The 19,816-nt window shown below is 42.6% G+C and overlaps 1 long non-coding RNA gene across 1 annotated transcript; it reads left to right on the top strand.

Annotated features, from left to right (window-relative positions):
* The first annotated feature begins 7,342 nt into the window (after nucleotides 1-7,342).
* LOC143839061 (uncharacterized) lies at nucleotides 7,343-19,413 on the top strand. Its single transcript, XR_013231567.1, has 3 exons — nucleotides 7,343-7,436; nucleotides 12,344-12,414; nucleotides 19,094-19,413. It is a non-coding gene; the product is annotated as an uncharacterized LOC143839061 (long non-coding RNA).
* Nucleotides 19,414-19,816: the final 403 nt, after the last annotated feature.

The raw sequence follows: 19,816 nt of genomic DNA, 5'->3' as shown, positions 1-19,816 counted from the left end.
CTGACAATTATGAAAATGTGCAGTGCTGGGCATCCACATGGACTGCCTTCTTGACAGATCCACCCCATCTCCAAATTGGGCAAGAATTTACCACCTGCATTGCTATCACTGCTTGAACATCTCTGTGTACAGAAGGGCACCTATCCCCTGATGTTCAACAAAGCTACTGTGGGTGTACCAAAAAAACCAGTATTTTTTTGAGTCCAGTAGCACCTTTAAGACCAACAAAGATTCATTCAAGGCGTGAGATCTCGAGTTCAAGCATTCTTCCTCAATGAACTGACCATCATAACAGTAGAAATCTATAAGCAAAAGTTAATCCTGTTACATTAGTAAACTGTGTCACAGCATCCACACACAGCCACATGAGAACTCCCTGCCAAAACAGCCAATCAGACCTCTCGAACCCATTTGTAGTTCACAAAGACATATCAGAAATAAAACTGTCAAAGCCAGTGATCCATGACTCACACCCTACTATTTACTGCCAGCCCCATCTGTCTTCATACTAGTGTGAAACTTTCTTACAAGTAGAAGCTAAGCTGGCAGCTATCGTGTCCTGGGAACAGAAAGTAGAATTCAAAATTACATTATATATTACTAACAGTCACATAATCCCAATTAAAATAAATTGTGAGGTGTGTGAATACACAAGTTACATAAGGTTAGCATGCATAGTGAGATTTAAAAAAAACCTTTGTCCTTGTTGAGTCCAGGGTATTTCAAAGTATTGACTGTTGTAATAATTTGGGTATATTTGGGGGGGGGGAAATCAATATTTCCTAATATTCCTGAATCCCAACACTGCTATGCTATTCATATTCAGTAAATATTTGGGAAACCTGATTTTTTCCAGCTCCTTTATATCCTATGAGGACCATAGTAGTCAGTGATAGGCTTGAGAAGTGGGCTAAACTGAATAAAATGAAGTTCAATAGGGACAAATGTAAAGTTCTGCATTTAGGTATGAAAAACCAAATACACCAATATAGGATGGGGGAGAATTGTCTTGGCAGTAGCAAGTGTGAAAAGGATCTGGGAGACTTAGTAGACCACACATTGAACATGAGTAAACAGTGTGACTTAGTGGCTAAAAAGGCGAATGGGATTTTGGGCTGTATCAAACGGAGTATCGTGTCCAGATCTGGTTCGGCCTCACTTAGATTACTGTATTCAGTTTTGGGCACCCCAGTTGAAGAGGGATGTAGACAAACTGGAGCGTGTCCAGAGGAGGGTAACAAAGATAGTGAGGGGTTTGGAAACCAAGACATATGAAGAAAGGTTAGGGGAGCTTGGTCTGCTTAGCCTGGTGAGGAGACAACTGAGATGGGATTTGATAACCATCTTCAAGTATTTAAAAGGCTGCCATATAGAGGATGGAGCAGAGTTGTTCTCTCTTGCCCCAGAGGGACAGACGAGAACCAATGGGATGAAATTAATTCAAAAGAAATTCCGTCTAAACATCCGGAAGAAGTTCCTGGCAGTTAGAGCAGTTTCTCAGTGGAACAGGCTTCTTCGGGAGGTGGTGGGTTCTCCGTCTTTGGAAATTTTTAAACAGAGGCTGGATAGCCATCTGACAGAGAGGCTGATTCTGTGAAGGCTTAAGGGGATGGCAGGTTACAGTGGATTAGCGATGGGATTGTGGGTGTCTTGCATGGTGTGGGGGTTTCAAACATAGATGTTGATGCCTCTCCTCACCCCTCCCCATGTTTCAAAAAGATTAGACCAGGGGGTCCAGTTCAATTGCCCCAAAAAAGATACCCACATCCTCCATTATTTCCAATGTAGGGGGGAAAGGGGATGTTAAGGAGATTGCAGTCTTTTTTTACTTCCTTCTCCAAGCAGGTTGGACAGAATTCTGAAGGCATTTAAAGAGTTTGTCCCTTTAAATGCTGGGAGATCACATAGAAGACATTTAAAGGGACCGCAAACCTTTTAGATGCCTTTTAACTTTGGCTATCTAGTGGTCCACAAAAGTCTCAAATATTTTTGGAATTTTTCAGGCTTAGCCATTTCAGATAGGCCATATTCAGCCTGAAAGATATAGATATAGATATAGATATAGATATAGATATAGATATAGATATAGATATAGATATAGATATAGATATAGATATAGATATAGATATAGATATAGGAAAGAGTATATTAAGGTCATTTCTGCACATCTGTAAAAATAGCGTTATGCCAGCCGAATAGTGTAACGCTAAATATAATTGCACCTTACCTACTCACCTTTTCCCTGTATTGCTCTTCTCTGCTGCCTTTCCACACAAGCACTGTTTGAAATGGCAGAAGTGCGCAAAGTGCTTTACAAGCAACTCTCTTCCACCTGTCAATCAAGCCAGGCAACCAATCCCCTTTCTCAATATTTTAAGGGCCCGTGATGCCTGCTTATGTTTTTAAAAAATCCAATTCTTATCTCATCATAGAGGCATAGTGCTTTTTTAATGCCACCCATTATGGATTCACAAGTCTTGAAACTTAAGATAAAAAAATTCATTCCTGATTTTTTTTGGGGGGTGGGCTTTGGAGAGGCATGCTTTGTGTTACAATTTAGGGAGAAAATTATTTTTGGCTTTGCCTGCATGCTTGTACACCTATTCATTGCTCCAGGCAGTTAACTTAAAAAAAAAACCTCCCATCCCCAGGAGAAGGGAGAGGGAGGCAGGTGTGATGGTCGGAGTTCTGGAATCTGGACTGCTGAAGGTAGTGGAGGGTCATCCGAAATGTGATGCTGGACTTTAAATTCCACCTCAGTGCTCCTGTTTAAATATTTCACACCTTTTGTTGACAGCCACAAACCATAACAATGAGGAGGGTAATGAGATTACCTTTGCAAAGAATGACTTGATTAGAGTGGATTTGCACTACAAAGGACTCTCTTGAACACAGAAGGTTGTCCCATAAATACAGGTTGTTTATGAAGGGATCCGAGAGATCCCAGAAATGCATGTTGTTTATGAGGGGAGCCAGCAGAATCAAAATTAATCCAGGGTGTGTATGTGTGTGCACATATGTGCATGCATGTGATATTTTTCCCTTTAAAAATTGGTTCCCTTATCAGGAAGTGCGTTTTAATTTCATGTATCATAAATTCAGATTGGATTCAGAATGGAGTCTCTGTACATTTCTGCCTGCATAGGGCCCTGGGATCTTAAAAAGCTCTAGAAAGTATTGCTTGGCGGGGTGCGGGGGGAGTCTTTGGGTAACACTAAGGAGTACCAGAAAGTATTTTATTACTCTTTTTTAATTATGCTCTGTGATGTAAGACTAAAAGAAAACCCAGGAAAAGGGAGATAAAATAACAATAAATGCAAGGTTTATTTGTTTCTCTGCAGATCCCAGCCCATGAAAGGTAAATGACAGGCAGAGTGCGTTCTTTGGACTGACTGGCTAAGAAGGTGTAGGGGGACAGTGGGTAGTGGGAATGAGAGGGAAAGACTGCTCAGATTGGAGCCAGTCTGAAAGGAGACTCAGACAAGTCTTTCAGGTAAGAGATACTCAAGCTTGAGGGAAAAATCTGAATTCACTGGAGAACAGTAGTGGACAACAAATAAGGGACAGGCTTAGAAAGAGTTTTGGGGGATGAAATCCAAACTCCCCCTAATGGGGGAAGAGTCTTCTGGGAAAAGAAGCATTCCCAGTCTTCTGGGAAAAGAAGCAGGTTCCAAGAGAGGTGAATAGCCTAATACAAGGGAGTTCTGAAAGGAAGTGTGGGATTTGAGAACTGAGGAAGTTTGGGCTAAGAAAGAGAGATGTGTCAGTGAAAGAATCATTCTCTAGCCTTGAGAGAAACTTTATTCACCTGAGGGGATGTCTTTAAGGCTTTGAAACTTTCCCAGAGGAAAAAAAAAAGTACAACTCTCTCTGTAACAAAATCTGCTTCGCCGCCATCTATTGAAACTTCATACATTTAAGAATATTCATCTAGTTAATTAAATTCAATTTGTTAGAGAAAATAACGTTTCCTGCCCCCTTCCATCATATTTGGGCACAAAAGGACAGCATCATATGCTCAGACTTAAAAACTGAGGTAAATAATAATTTTATAATGACCACCCCAAGCTAACAAATGGTACTTGGTAGAAGTACCATGGAGTGAAAGATGCTTCTTTTGTTGCAAGTAGTTTCACCTGCTGATTGGAAACATTCCCTGTTAGTTTTATTGTCTCTTAACCCTCTCTTCTCCTTCCTCCCTCTGAGATGAGCTATTTAATGCAGACAGTCAGATGCAGGGTAACAAATATTCATTAACTAGCACTAGTTACTGTTAGTTTCAGAATAGAGAATGTTTCTTTTCCCCTTCTTTTTATTGTTGATTCAGTAAACTCAGTTAAGCTTACTTCTTAGTAAACATGCATAGAATTGACCTGCCAAGCTTATTTTGTAAATCACATTTGCTTATTAAAAGCCTTGCATAAAATGAATTAAATGTAACATTGCTTTTTGCTTAGCAAAAAATATTTTCATTCTTCTGGAGTTTATTGTGACTGCTCATATAAGCTACGGGATTACAGTTTCTAATCAGTGCGGTGTTGGCTCTTGTTTCAAGTTTTATTTTGGTTTTTACGTGCATTGTTATCCCAGTTTTAAAACCAGCTATGTAGATCTCATTCATATGAATGGGAACATTAGTGGCAGCAAATCCATCACTGTTCCCTCAGTGGTTTCACTTGCAGTTGGTTATCAAAAACTGCTTTCACATCAGCAATTATGTATTAAGCCACCATGACACGTGGATTAAAAATGAATTGCTACAAAATGCCAGAATTCTCACTTTGAGGGGAATTAAATGGAACACTTTTCCTTGGTGCCTTAATTTTTTTTTTAAATCCTAAATATACAATAAACAATTTTGACAGAAGATCAGCAAGCAAGAAATAAAAACATGAGCACGTTTGAACTTAGCATTTTACCGAATGCAATAAATAATTATTGCAACAGAGAGGATTGTTGAAAATGCAAAACAGAACCTGCAACTCCCAGTGTAAAAGATGTTGACACAAATAAAACTGCAGTAAACCTAAACACCTGCTATAGCTTCTGGATTATTCTAATTGAGCCTGTGCAAAACAGAAAGAATGTCCTATGCCTCTGGCAAAACAAACTTGACAAAGATTTACCAAAGGAATAGGACAAAACAACAATCTATTCCACTCGCTTATTGAGTACTGTTAGATACAAACTTATAGAATAATAATTTACATAGCTACTAAATTTTAGCAGTTTAAAGGGAAATAATATACCAAAGATGAAGTGAGTATTGTTTCTACAGTTAACAAATGATTTATTTATTTCACTAGGGTCAAAGCCCATTGTATCCAAGAATACAACGGGCACTAGAATACAACGGGCAGTGGGAAGAGGAAGGGGAGGAGTTGTCCAGTCTGTAAGGGCATGGGGTTGAATGTGTCTGTTGTGTGGGAGGTTGTGGTGGCATGGTGGCAAATGAGGGCATGGGAGTGGAGATATGTCAAGAACCTGTGGTTTGGAATGTTTGTTGAGTGTGGGAGAAGACCAACCTTTGGGAATTGTGGCATAGTGGTTACAGATGAGCTTTCCAGAGCCATGTCTTCAGATATGTGAAGGGAAAATCAGACTGGAGACTCTTCTTAGGGGAAGATTACATGGCAACCAATTCCTCCCAGTTCTGCATCATTTCCCTTCTTGTGTGAATTAGGCCACAGACACCAAAAATGCCTCTCTGCACTAATACACATGGGGTAGTCACAGTACACAGGTGTCCACCCTGTTCCTTCTTCTCTATTTTTTTCACTGTTGATAAAATGTTATGTGCCCACATGCTCCTTTGATGGTTGCTCCTTAGAAGAAGAATGGATTTTTGTACCCTGTTGTTTACTACCCAAAGGAGTCTCAAAGCAGTTTACAAACAGCTTTTTCCTTCCCCACAATAGAAAACCTGTGAGGCATGTGGGCTGTGAGAGGTCTGAGAGAACTGGGAATGGGCTGCAGTGACCCAGCAAGGCCTCAGGTGTCTCAAAGCATTTTCCAATCGTCTTCCCTTCCTCTCCCCATAACAGACTCCCCATGAGGGAGGTGGTGTAGAGAGCCTCACATGGAAACCCTAAGAGGAAGACTCTCTGTGTGCATCAGTCTTGACCTTAGTAAGGTTTTTTATACTGTTTTGTTATTTGCCAGTCCAAGGTTGAAAAGTCACTTTAGTTCACATGTGTCTCCAGACATTTACTTGTTCACTATTTACAGTTTCAGGGTGTAAATATTTAGATCTTCCTGCACTTTCCAGACTCATGACTGATGCTGGTCTGCCTGTCTGCACCCCAGAATACAAACAGTTGCTGCTAAGGGCTGGCCATATCCCAGGAGGGACACAGCTGCACCACTCCCTCCCTAATGCAGGCATAAATGGCTCCTTTGAAGGCTGGACTCCGAGGCATTGTATGATTTTGAAGCCCCACCACCAAACTTCCAGGAATATTTCCAACCCAGGGGTAGCCAACCTCCAGGTGGGGCCTGGAAAGCTCCCGGAATTACAGTTCACCTGCAGAGTATAAAGATCAGCTCCCCATGCACAAAGAGCTAATTTGGACAGGGTTGTGGTAGAGAAGGAACATTTAAGGCCTCCCAAACAGGTTGTTGTTGAATTTAAAGACTTGAGGCCTAGTGCACAGGGTTGTTGTGCAGATGAAACAGGAGACAAAAGAAACTATGCAACAGCATCCAGCTTCATCTGCAGAATAACACTGTGCAGTAGGCCTTAAATCTGCAGAGAGTTGCAAAGAAGGAATACACATGGCTTGGATGTGTCTAATCCCCGGGCAGAGCAGTATTTTAAGTGAGAAGGGGCTTTTCTGTGGCCTCCCTGTCAGCCAAATGTTTGGCAGAAGGGTAAAGTTCCAACCCCCCTCAAAAGCAATGCCCTCAGGCTCCCCTGCATTACTCTTGGAAAAACCTCCCTCCCCTCAGTCAGGGCCTGTCAGAGGCTCCTTCACAGCAGGCCTGAAGGGAGGGGGGAGCCCACTCACTTGCCTCCTCCCATCTCTGTCAGGGTTCTGAGACAATTTACAGTTGGACATGACAGTTAGGACAGCCTTGAGGCGAAAAGGGCTGGCGTGGCCTGTCCAAGCCTCTGTTCTCATTCCCCTTGACAGCCCTACTGACCTCCTCTCCCTGCGGTGGTCAGGAGCAGACTGGCAGCAATGTCTCCAGATTGCCCTGGAACTCTGATCTGTCCTGGTGAGGGCACAATTGGAAGGTGCTTTGCACCTTCCGATTGGCCCCTCTGCTTGTCAGTCCAGGGCCAAGGGGCCAATCCAGGAGTTTTGATCCCGGACTCAGCCCACCCCAACCCTTCTTACTGTTTTATTAAGAGGGACAGACTAGAAATTTAGCCCACTGTAGCTAAAATACAGCGCGTACTAGTGGATTTGGAAGGAATAAGGAAGGAAAGGAAGGTAGAAGAGGGAATGATAAAGGAGGGGAAGGGGTGGGTGAAAGGATGGGTAGAAGGGAGAAAGAAAGGAGGGCATAAAGGCAGAAAGACATGAAGGGGAAAGAGAGGAAGTGAGAGGGAGAGAAAGAGAGGCAGGAAGTAGATAGAGAAATAGAGGAAGTCAGGAAGAGGAAGAAAGAAGGAAGGAAGGACGGTAGGGAGTTAGGTGGACTGGGAGTGGAGGGGGGAAAGGACGGGGGTTGCGAAGTGTCTGGTGGGGGGAGTGGGGTGCAAATGGGGGGGGTGGTAGGGGAAGAGCGTGGTGGAGGAGAGGTGTGGGCGCATAGGTGCGTGGATTGTGGGAGTGCCTGTGGGGGGGGGTTTGGGGTAAGACAGCGATGGGTGGGTGGGTGGATCCATGGGGGGAGGCGGGGGGAGTTTTGAGGGGTTGGGGGAAGATGGCAACGGGTGGGTCGGCTGCTGGGGGGAGCATGGCGGCAACTCCTGGGGGTGGGTGGGCAGTTTGTTGGGAGGGGGGAAAGCGGTGTGCAGTGGTGGCAGTATGGGAGTGCGAGTTGGGGCAAAGAGCAGGGAGGGTGGAGGTGGGGGTGGGGGTGCTATGGGGGGGGTTACCTTGTCTGTCGCAGTGACGGCAGGGCTCCTGGCTGGCTGGTCAGGGGCGTACGGTGCCACTCCCTGGTCTCCAGGAGGCTGGAGATGGGGGGAAAGCTGGTGGCGAGGCTTGGGGAGGACCCCTTCCTTGTGAGGCTCCTGCCTCGGCGGTTGGAAAGGAGCAGGGCTGCCGCATCATTGACCCATCTGCGAACCATCTGTGTAGGCAGTCCAGGGTGGGCCAAGTGTCCTGGTGAGCTCCTTCAAAGTAGGGCTGGGGAAAGATGATCATATTGTTTATGGCTAGAACCATGGTTCAGTGGTAGACCATCTGTTTTGCTTTGGTTTCTTATTTGTATCATTTAGTTTCAGAGGGTTGCCATATTGGCCTGCAGTAAAACTGCTAGATTCAAGTCCAATAGCACTTTAGAGACCAATTAAGATTTTGGAGATATAAGGTTTTAAGAGTCAATGCTCATTTTGTCAAATACCAGTAAAAGGGAGCTTTGACTTTTGAAAGCTTTCACCCCTAAATTCTGTTTGTCTCTAAGGTGTTACTACACTCAAACCTGGTTATATTTACATCAAAGTTTGTGTTGCAGGCTACAGAAAACACATTTTTCAATCCAACAACTGATAAATGGATTGTTCTTTTCCTATCTGCTTTCATACATTTCTCACTTCCTACTTTTCCTTCACAGACAATATTACCAACTGAAGATCCCCTCCCCATCTGCTGCCCCCATAGTTTATACCACTGTGACTGTCCTAGTGTACACTAAAAGGTTCAAGTTTTGGTTTTGACCTTTAAGGCCCCTTGCAATCTGAGACCCATATACCTGAAGGATCACTTAAGGCTTTATGCTTTGCATTACTAATGCGTTGGTGGTTCCTGGCCCCCAAGAAGTTTGCCTGGCCTCAACCAGAGCCAGGGCATTTTTGGTCCAGGCCCTGAACTGGTGGAATGGGCTCCCAGAATTGCTGAGAGCCTTGCAGGGCCTGTAAATGGAGCTTTTCTGCCAGGTCTTTGGTTGAGGATGGATCATGGAAGATTCACTGTACCACTTCATCAGATTAGAATGATTTGGCACCCCTGGAAATCTGTGCCCTGAGGCATTGAGAGATTGGAGGCTGAATGGGGGTGGAGGGCAAGAGGGAGGGGGAATGTAGGATGAGTTTGATTTTTTCACCTCCACTGCCAGAGTTACTATTTTGTAATGTTAATTTATAAATGTTTTTATGTGATGTGCGTTTTTATTCTGTAATCCAATGGTCCCCAACCTTCTTGCAGTCAGGGACCGCCTCTGAGGGTGGAAGAGAGCCGGCGGCCCAGCCGCTGTAGCTGCATGTAAACGTGCATGTGCAGTTGCCGCGCATGCATGTTTTCACCAGCAGGGGACGCAAACACGCATGCGCGGCAGCTCCGCGCGTGCGCGTTTGTGTCGCTGGCGTGCCGGCGGCCGTGCCTGCCTCTTCCCCCCCTCTCGCTGTGGGGGGGGGGAGGCAGGCGCGGCTGCTGGCGGCCCAGTACCATGGCCTTTGCAGCCCGGTTCCGAGCCGCGGACCGGGGGTTGAGGACCCCTGCTGTAACCCACTGCAAGACATTTTACAAGAGTGGCGGGTAATAAATCTAATAATAAATAAATTAAATAAATAAAAATAAATGTCTACTCTACTGTAGCTTATTATTCTGTTATAAAGTCTAAAGATACCCTGGAAGCAATCTGAAGCAGGTCTACTATGTTATTTAAGAGGGCTTATTCCCAGGAAAGTGATCTTGGTAGTATAGCCAGAGTTTTTCCAAGCTTTCCTGCAAGATTTGTTTTCCAAACTCTATCTTTATTAGTTTCCTTTGAACCTAATCTACTTTATTTACATCCTTTACAAAAACGTCTGCATATTTTACTGTGTGGTAGCTACATATCTCAAGACCAAATCCCATAATTTTGGGGTACAAAAGTTTTCCCCACATAAACTCCAAAATGTTTGTAGTGGCAGAAATCATTGTCTCTGATAGTACTAAAATATTCAGAGTGTGAAAACAGAGTAGAACACAAAGCAGATTACTACTTTTGCATAGATTCTTCCCTCTCCTTTAGTGTATCAAATTATGATCACTGGCATGGTTCCTCTACAATGTTATATGTAATTTTGTGGCAGTAAAAACTGTTTGGAACACACAGTATTAGACAACTAGCAAACTTACATAAATGTTAAAAGAAACCATCTAAAATTAACATTTTCTAATATTTTGTATTGTATGTCTCATACATTATTTTAATTTTAGGAAAAACTGATATTTTTGGCTTATAAAAGGAATACATAGCTACAGCAGGCAGAATTTTTAATGAGATTCTGCTCATAGAACTACATGCCCTTGCATCACTACGTAACACTACCCAGCTTGGTTTCTACTGGCTTGACATTTAGTTCATTACCTAAAATTATTCTCCAATTTGATATTGATAATATAAATAAATAAATAAGGACTCCTATCAAGACCTGTGTGTTTTCAACAATGTTGGGATGGGGAAGTTGAGTTGTGAAGCACTGATTTTAAAAAAATTGTCTTAAATGCAGCAATTTTTAATTTGCTTTTCTAATTGAGAATCAAGGAGGAAGCTCAGGTCACAAGAGTAGGGTGGCTGGCATTTGACCACCTTCGCCAAGCCAAACTACTAGTGCTTTACTGGGCCCTGGAACACCCAGCCATAGTGATACTTGTGACAGTCATCTCTAGACTAAGGTAACCAGATTGCCCCACTTTTGGAGGGACATCTGGGAAGCACCTGGCAAATTGTACTTATCTAAATTAAAATATATATATTACAATACTATTTTTGCATTCTATGCATTCTATGACATTTTTGTTGCTCCATATAGTCCAAATTTTTAATCAAGAACCCCCCCACCAGTCAATGGTGTCCCACTTTACCAATATTAAAATCTGGTCACCTTACTCTAGACTGGACTACTGCCATCTGTTCTACGCAGGCCTGCCCTTTACCTTTATCCAGATGCTACAGCTGGTCCAAAATGCAGCGCTCAGGGTCCTCACAACAATACCATAGAGGTTTCATTTCCAACTCTTTCTCCAACAACTGCCTGCCAAATTCCAGATCAGGCTTAAGTTTCTGGTAATCACTTTCAAGGCCATACATGGTCAGGGCCCAGTGTACCTGAGGAACTGCCTTTCTGCCTACACCCCCTCAAATAGCTTTGCGTTCTTCCAGCTCCAACTGGCTAGTGATCCGTGGCCCCAACCAGGCCTAGAGCCTTCTCTGGCTTGGCCCCCACCTGGTGTAATAAGCTCCCAGAGGAGATCAGGGCCCTAACGGAACTAAAACAGTTCCGCAGGGCCTGCAAAAGGGAGCTCCTCTACCAGGCATTTGGTTGAGGTCAACTGGGACCAACAACAGCCACTAGGCTCCTGAACCTCCCTCCCAGGAATACATGTGCCTGAACTGAACTACCATGTACCTGTTTGACTGTTATCCTTTTAAATTGTTATTTTCTGTAGTTATTATTATCATTACCATTGCTATTTTTCTATTTGATACAAAAAATGTATTGCTCAATGTATTGTTCCTTTACATTCCATGTGAATCTCCCTGAGCCTCAGGAGAGGGTAGTATACAAATGTAATAATAAATTCATTAATAAAATAAATTATACAGTCTAGGTCACTGCAACCAACGGGATGGGATAGCCAATAAAAAGTGCAGTAGGGTCAGAATGGTAGAAATCTGGAACTAAGGAGAAGTCTGAAACAAGGCACAAGTGTCCATGTTGTCTGTTAAAGGCAAAATTTTCACAACAGAATAATATGCACAGCAACAGTTAATACATATTATGTACAGTACGTGCACTGTCCCCTTCCATTTATTAAAGTATCTTCCCAACCATTCTGTTACAATATAGTCCTATTACCTTGATAAAAACTCCCCCCTGAGTAACTGAGTTTTGCCTGTTATGCAGAATGACAGGGAAGGGAGGGCCTTAGTGACTTTACCAGACAATCCAGTCCATAAGGTGGAGGCCACATGTAAGGGCAGTTGCCCATCTGCAGAAGGTCCTGACCTGAGACATTTCAGAATCTGATTTGCATCCAGATACTTTTTTTAAAACCTCCTCCCTACCCTTTTTGTGCTTAACAATCAGCCTGCTGACAAATTCTAGGGAACTTGAATGACTGCACTCACTATTTTGTAAAAGTTCCTTTGTTGCTAATAATAAGCTATTAATTACCCCACTGTGTGCCAAAATATAAGAAATGTCTATCCAAGACATGTAACATAGTTCATGTTTTTACCTTAGCCTGAATGAAGTTCTTCCAGAGAACATAAGCAGCTCTTCTGTTGATGAAGATCCACTTATACTGGAGGAAGGTCAGTAGAATGGTAGGATAACACCTATGTCTAACAGTTCTAAATTTGTCAGAGGATGTGGCACAATGGCCCATTATGCACGGCCGCCGAAACGGCGATTTCGGGTCACATGGAAAACGCGGAGGGGGAAGACGCGACGCACACCGGTTATGCACGGGGCGGGGAGCGACGGCGGCAAAACCCAGAGTAACCGATTATGCACGCGGCGATCCCAGCACCGCTTCTGGTTGTGCCCCGGTCACCCGGAAGCTGTGCTTTCTTCCGCGTTTTGCTAACGGGGCTTTTTCGGCAGCATGCACCGAAGCTGCGGCCGGTTGCAGCTGGCACTGTGCGTTATCGGTGATTTTAGTCGCCGCCATTCCACCCCGAATGTGCGCTAAAACCCCCGTGCATAATGGGTCTATGTGATTTTAAATTTAAAATAAATTTAAAACCTCCATGAACCCATAATATTTTATTTGAATTATGCCTTTCTTCTGATGCGTACCTTGTCATGCAATTTCTGAATAATAATAATAACAAAAAACTCCCACTTTCATTTTGCATCTTTATTTAAAACTGTATCCAGTTTTGCCACTTTCTTATTTTCCTGATATGAAAAAGGAAATTCAGGAATGAGATATTGTTGATCTATCTATATATATATTAGGCAATGGAAGACAAAGACCATTATTACTTCTGTTAATGAAAGTTTCAAAACATATGAACAATAAATCTAACATTGGTACCTGACAGCTGCAATTAAGATATGGCCATTATATTAGCATAGTCTCCTTTAAAAAATCAAATGCACCAAATCTACATAATATATGTACTGCGCGCACCAACTATAATTGGATATATTGCTAGCAAACAGTATGCTAAAGCCCTTGTACCGCTTCTTGTAAACTTTGATTGATCATCTCTATTTAACTTATGCCCTTGTATATATCTTCAGAGACCTATGCTGAAGTTACTTTGCACTAAATGCTCTATGTTTATATTAAGTTCCTAATGCACCCTGGTGTCTTTGGGAAAAAAAGCCTTGACTAAAACCTACTGTCCTGTTGTCTTTTTCCCCCTTCAAATAGATAGTGGAGGATGAAAATCAGCTTAACTGTCAAAAAGACAGTGGCCACAGAAAGCGACAATAAAAACACTCATTATTGCCCGAAGCAACGGGCTGTCTGTTTGTAAGGAAGACTCACACTCAAATGATTTAACATATTGTTATTCTGGAGGTAAAACTTTGATAATGGAAGCAATTTAGAAAACATTACAAAGTGGTATTTGAAAGGGAAGGAGGACAAGGAAGGACATGTAAGGACATTTTAAAATGGTGCGGAGAAGAAAGCAGGAATCTGCAGTTACATCAATAATTATTGTTTCTCTTTAAAATTATTTCTAAAGCAGGTTTTAAAACTAAAAAAACATTCTAGGGAATAGCAACATGCATTTTTTTATACATGTGAGAGTATGCATGCTCTGACCATTTGCAAGGTCTTTAAGAGCAAGGTCTTCTTATTTACAAAGGCAATATTCTCTTCAGTCCATCAACCTGAGACAGCTAAACTCTAGGGATCCTCAGAAGCGTGATCTATGGTCATTTCCATAAATAATGCTAAATTATTTATGAACTGAGCCAGGGAGGTGTAGTGGTTAAGAGCAAGGGCTTCTAGTCTGGAGAGCTGGGTTTGATTCCCCACTCCTCCCCATGCAGCCATCTGGATGACCTTGAGCTAGTCACAGCTGTTAGTGCTGTCCTCACAAAGCCGTTCTGTCAAAGCTCTCCCAGCCTCACCTACCTCATGGGATGTCTGTTGTGGGGAGAAGAAGGGAAAGGTGTTTGAAGGACAAATATAGAGTCCAGTGGCACCTTTAAGAACAACAACTTTTTATTCAAGGTATGAGCTTTCGTGTGCGCACACACTTCCTCCGATGCAATATAAGGTGTTTGTAAGCCACTTTGAGACTCCTTTGGGTAGTGAAAAGTGGGATATAAACTCTTTTTCTTCATATCCCTATCAGTAAGCATTATGGAAAAACCTCAGTTGACTACAATATATACATTCAGTTTATAAATGACTTTCTACTGCTTTCAGGTCTATATTAATGTCACTCACAAGTGACACAAATCATCAGCCACAAGGAGTTCTCAGCATCACTGGCAGAAATGCCCATCCAGAGTTTTGTTGCTGTCCTTTTATTTCATTACAAATAATATATATATACAAAGGGTTACATTAGATGTCCATCTTTCACTGTAACTACCACTCCCCAGTGGTTCAGTTCCCTATAGATGTCTTTGATGAGGATTGTAGCACTGTCTTCTTTTCCCAAGGGTAAATACATTATTTTGTTTTTTCCTCTCTTCCTGCCCATCATGTTGCTACTTCTGCTCTTTCTTAAATTTCATCCGTTTGCTGGATTCATGACCTTCTCTCTCTTCCCTTCAGATTTAAATAGGCCCCTGATAACAAAAAAGCAGAATATACAGGCAAGATATAACCCACTAGAGAAGTGCTCGGGGCTATCCATGGGAAGGGGTGGTATACAAACTTAATAATAAAAAATGAAGTCAAGTGCTTTCCACAAATTCTTGAAGACAAATCCCAATATGCAAGTAGGCCTGGCTCAGTAGCTAGCACATACAGCTGTGCCACAGCTTTCCTTGCAGGGGGAGGGAAGGGAAAGCTGAAGACAGGGGCAGATAGGTACATTGGTTGCCGGGTTAGAATGACAATGTTGGGTTAGAAGGGAAAGAGTGAAAAGGGAAAGGCTGTGGGGACTGCCAGGAAATGGAAACAGGAATCAGTGGGACAGGAGGAAATACAATTCCCCCCCCCCCCCACAAACACACACACAAGTCTTTGAGGAGTCCCCTTTTATATTCTAACAGAGAAGAGAGAGAAGATGTCCAGATTTAAGGATGCTTATATCTAGAGGCTGGACCTGTGAACAGATAGGGCAACTCTTTCTACATACCTGCACAACATTGACAGGGAGGTGGGCATTATTGCCCCCCCCCAAGGGAGATGCTGTATACATTACTTCTATTGACATAACTGGCCAGAGCCTTTTATTAACCAGAAGTGTTGGTTGAACATAGGAGAGAACCTGCCCTGTGGTCAGCTGACCACACCCCAACCTGAGCTTTTTAACCCTAGTGGCCCCATCAGGAATCCTCTCCTTTTCTCAGCTGGAAACAAGGGTTCCTTAGCCAGTAGGGTTCCTACCTGGTAAGTGTTCCTCCCAAGGTACCACCAGAGTTGCACACCTCCATTGGTCCAAACTTGGGCCACCCAGCTGCATGATGCCCAAGCCTTTCCACAAGGTTAGGTTGTTCACTCCCAGGCCACCTCTTAGGAGGTCTCAATCTGGGAATTGGGCCATACTCCCTGGGAATGGGGCTATACTCCCTGAAAACACAGGCTCCCGTGTCATCACACCAGCTGTGACAATAGATTCAAATTCTCCAGAAAACCCATATCGCCAACAAGTAACTATAACAATAATTGACAACTTACAACTTCAGCAAGGGAGGGTGGGAGGGAAACCTCCGTCACTGTCAGATCCCAGAGGTGAATGAGGCAGGGCTAGCACATGTGGTGCTATTTATAGCCTGCCTCATCACTCCATATGCTGACGCATGCCGTCCAACCATCCTTGATATGCCCGCAGACTTGTCATTTTCTTTGCTCCTCTTCTTCTGGAGCCTGCTCCACCTCCTGTCAATAGGTGGCCTCAGTAAGTCAGCGCCTTCTTTTCTCAGCATAAAAATCTGAGCTCTTTTAAAAGGAGGATTTAATGAGCCTGAAGCTTTGAGCAATAGATGATCTCAGTTACTGTCTTTGGCAGCTGCAACAGACTTGGTTTTTGTCAGTCAAAGGTAGGATAAGGGACAGGGTTTTTATCAGAACTGTTTTGACCTCACATTGATACCATATGACTTGTAGATTCATCTAGGTCTGGCTGCTCACTAATGTTTAACAGCACCCACTCTATAAAACCCAGTGTGGTGTAGTGGTTAGAGGTTCAGACTAAGACCTCAAAAAATGTACCTGACTTGGACACTAATTCGATGGCCATAGGCCACTTAGACATTCTCAGCCTAATTAACCTCACAGGCATGGACAAGATTGACCATTAAAAGCACCCAGATATTAGCACATGAACTAAACCCTTCTATGATTCTATGAGTCAAGTTGAAGCACATGGTGGTGCCCAGCAGAGCTTTGTTCTAAAAGGAGGCAGATAATAGGACTCAGCCCACAATGTGAAGCAAGGCAGATTGCATTGTCTGGTCTATATGAGGCAAGGAAACCAGAACCTGGCCAGGCAGGCTCTCTTCCTCCCACTTTAGGGGTGGGATAACACACCATTCTTTGCTTAAACATACTTTACCTAGGCATGTGCATGGGAAAATATTTCAGATCATTTCAGATTTGGCCAGAACTGATTCAGCAAAATCTGAATCAATTCAGCCAAATCAAAAGCAGTCCAATTTTCCCCCCTGCACATGCCTCTCCCCCACAGTCACCAGAAACAGAGATGGTGTATCAAGCAGTGGACGTGTCATCACTAGCTGCGTGATGAGCCTTTTAAATGTCTCCCACCCTCCAAGCCTTCTCTGGCAGTGGAGCGTATTCTCTGTTGCCAGAGAAGTCTAGGTGGGAGGCATTTAAATGGCCCACAATGCAGCTGTTGATGTCCTTCTCACCCTTCTCGAGTTAACTAAGGAATTGAGGAGTCGTGATCAGCTGCTTGGCAGGTCCTTGAAATGCTTTCCTCCAGCATTCTCTGGAAGCAGAGAGGATCTCCACTGCCTGGGAAGGTGGGGGAGAGAGAGAGGCATGTGCAAGGGGAAAAATGTTGTTAGAGAAGGCTGTGGGGAGGCATTTAAAGGGCCTGTCAAGCAGTTGATCTGCCTTGCACTGCCTAAGAAAGGGGTGGATAAATGTCAAGGGCACAGCAAGCAGTTTATGTGTCATCATCAGCTGCTTGGCAAGCCCCTTAAATGCCTTCCCCCCAGCTTTCTCTAGCAGTAGAAAAGGGGAGAGAGAGAGCACACAAGTAGCTGTGTCATCATCAGTTGCTTGGTGGGCTTTTTAAATGCCTCCCCTTCAATCTTCACTAGAATCACTAGAGCATTCTCTCCTCCCTCAGAAGCCTGGGTAGGGGAGACATTTAAAGGGCTCACCAAGCAGCTGATTGGCACACATATACTTCCTTCCTTCTCAGAAACTGCTTGAGAAAGGAAGAGGAGGCATAGAACCTCACCAAATTATGATCAAATTGCTGAATCACAATTTGGCCATCACTGATTTGGACCATTTGAAGTACAGGTATTGGTGATTTGGCTCAGATAGTCTAAAATTACCTGTATCAGCATTGATTTGGGTACTTTTTGGTTCTCCAAACTGAATAGCTCATCATTAATTGTGCTACTATTATTCAAGGTAGTATTTGTACTTCCTTACCCCAAGTATAACCATGGGATAAACACACTTTTCCAGCTATATGAAATGTATCACTTAATATTTATTTCCTACCTTACAATTTCTAATTATAGTAAGATATTTGTACTAGCACAACTAATGATTCTAAGAGCAATGTCTTTTTAAAGCCATGAACGGGCCTTCTCTCTTAGTGAAATAACAACTTGGACAGCTTTTAAAAGAAAAGGCTATTTTTGCTCCTTTTTCCTGAGCAGGTTTTTTTTTTTTGGTCTACCCTTCTGGAAATTTGAAATAACCAAGCAGTTAAAATTCATGATCTACATTTTGTGTCATTATTATTGCATTAGCATGAAATTATGGTCCTAGTTAGTCATAATTATACTCATAATTATTCAATTTATCACTATAGATCCTCCTGGAAATTTTATTGGAGGGGTTATTAACATTAATAAATTGTTTTTCTTCATATCCGTATTATTAATTCAACTCATGTATGATAGGAACTATCAGCCATAAAATTAATACTAAGCCTGTACTTCATATAGTTAACTTAATGAAGGATAGTCTGATAACCTTTTGTAATTTTCATGAGTTGTAGTGTATCCTACTTCCCCATAACTTATAGATATTAATCTATAAGCCTTAATGTCACCATTAAGTATGCTTTTATTTTGCCTGAGCATGAAGTTCAGCATCACTACAGCTGCACCTGCCAACTATCAACTATCAAGGTGGTCTACGTAAGATTTCCAGGAACTCTCCTGTTTGAGCATTGAATGACTTAGCTTCACCCAGGTTGCTCCACCATGTACGTTCAGACTATTAATAAATCGATTGACGTCACCCTGTCAGACCTGCAATTCTATAACCCTTGCTTAGCATACACATTTTAATAGGTAATTTAGATGTTTTTCTTTTTCTTTTTTAAAATCCTGATGTATATATCACCATTTATATGACTGGTGCTTTGTGTACAGTTTTCTGCTCCGATGATAGCATGTCTGCATTGGTTTGAGTGTTGGACTAGGGTCTGAGAGATCAAGTCCATTACCTCCCATCAAGTTAAAAAAAGACAACATACTACACTTCAGACAAGGCAACTTTATTTATATCGGAATAATTATGAGATATATGCATATTATTACAAGATCTTAGGCAGATATTTAGTGAGACTGCGTTGCTGGACGAATAAAGAAAAACATTGGCTTGAAATAAAGTTTGTGTCCATTTGCACTTTTCAGATCACTTTTGTGTGCATGCACACTTCTTCAGATAGGAAGAAGAAGACTAATTTGGATTAAGCAACTACACAGGAAATGATGGGCCGAAGGCAGTCAGGAAAATCACCATCCGTGGCAGAAATCCATGTACCTGCTAGCATGAATCCAAGCCATTCATGGCAGTTGTGATTCGGCTGAGGGACCTTTTGGATCACTGCTCACTTTCTTAGTGTATATGCCTCACTAGCTTTACAACACAAATTTTCATATGACGGGAGTAACAAGATTTTTTTTAAAATGCAATGTGTTGAAGGCAATTTCTTAAAGAATATATTAAAACATTTTCATCCCTTCTTGTCTGGCTTGCCATTAATGTGCAGTGCCTCATTATGTTGTACATTTCTTTTTAATATGAACTTTGGTTTCTATAAACTGAACATTGTATAGACTGCCCAATAACTATGTCTGAATTGTGATTTGTACGCTAAACTGCTGTTTAGGAAAGGAAACCCTCCTGCTGTTCTTATTGGGTGTTCTAGTCACTTCCCAGCCTGATAACTGTTCTTCGAATGAGGAGGTGGAAATGAAATGTCCTGCAAGATAGATGATCTCCTTTTCCTGCTTACACTAGCAGCTGTTGCTCTGCCTCGCTTCAGGATGCATTGTGAACTTAGCTCCAGGGGAGGGATAGTACAGATTTGCGGTATTTTTACTCTCAAGTTTACTTTACTCTTTAATAGAGCA

This window comes from Paroedura picta, chromosome 5 (genome assembly GCF_049243985.1).
Source record: "Paroedura picta isolate Pp20150507F chromosome 5, Ppicta_v3.0, whole genome shotgun sequence".
Classification (NCBI taxonomy): domain Eukaryota; kingdom Metazoa; phylum Chordata; class Lepidosauria; order Squamata; family Gekkonidae; genus Paroedura; species Paroedura picta.
The sequence above is the reverse complement of the archived record's forward strand: the minus strand, read 5'-3'. Positions and strand labels throughout refer to the sequence as shown.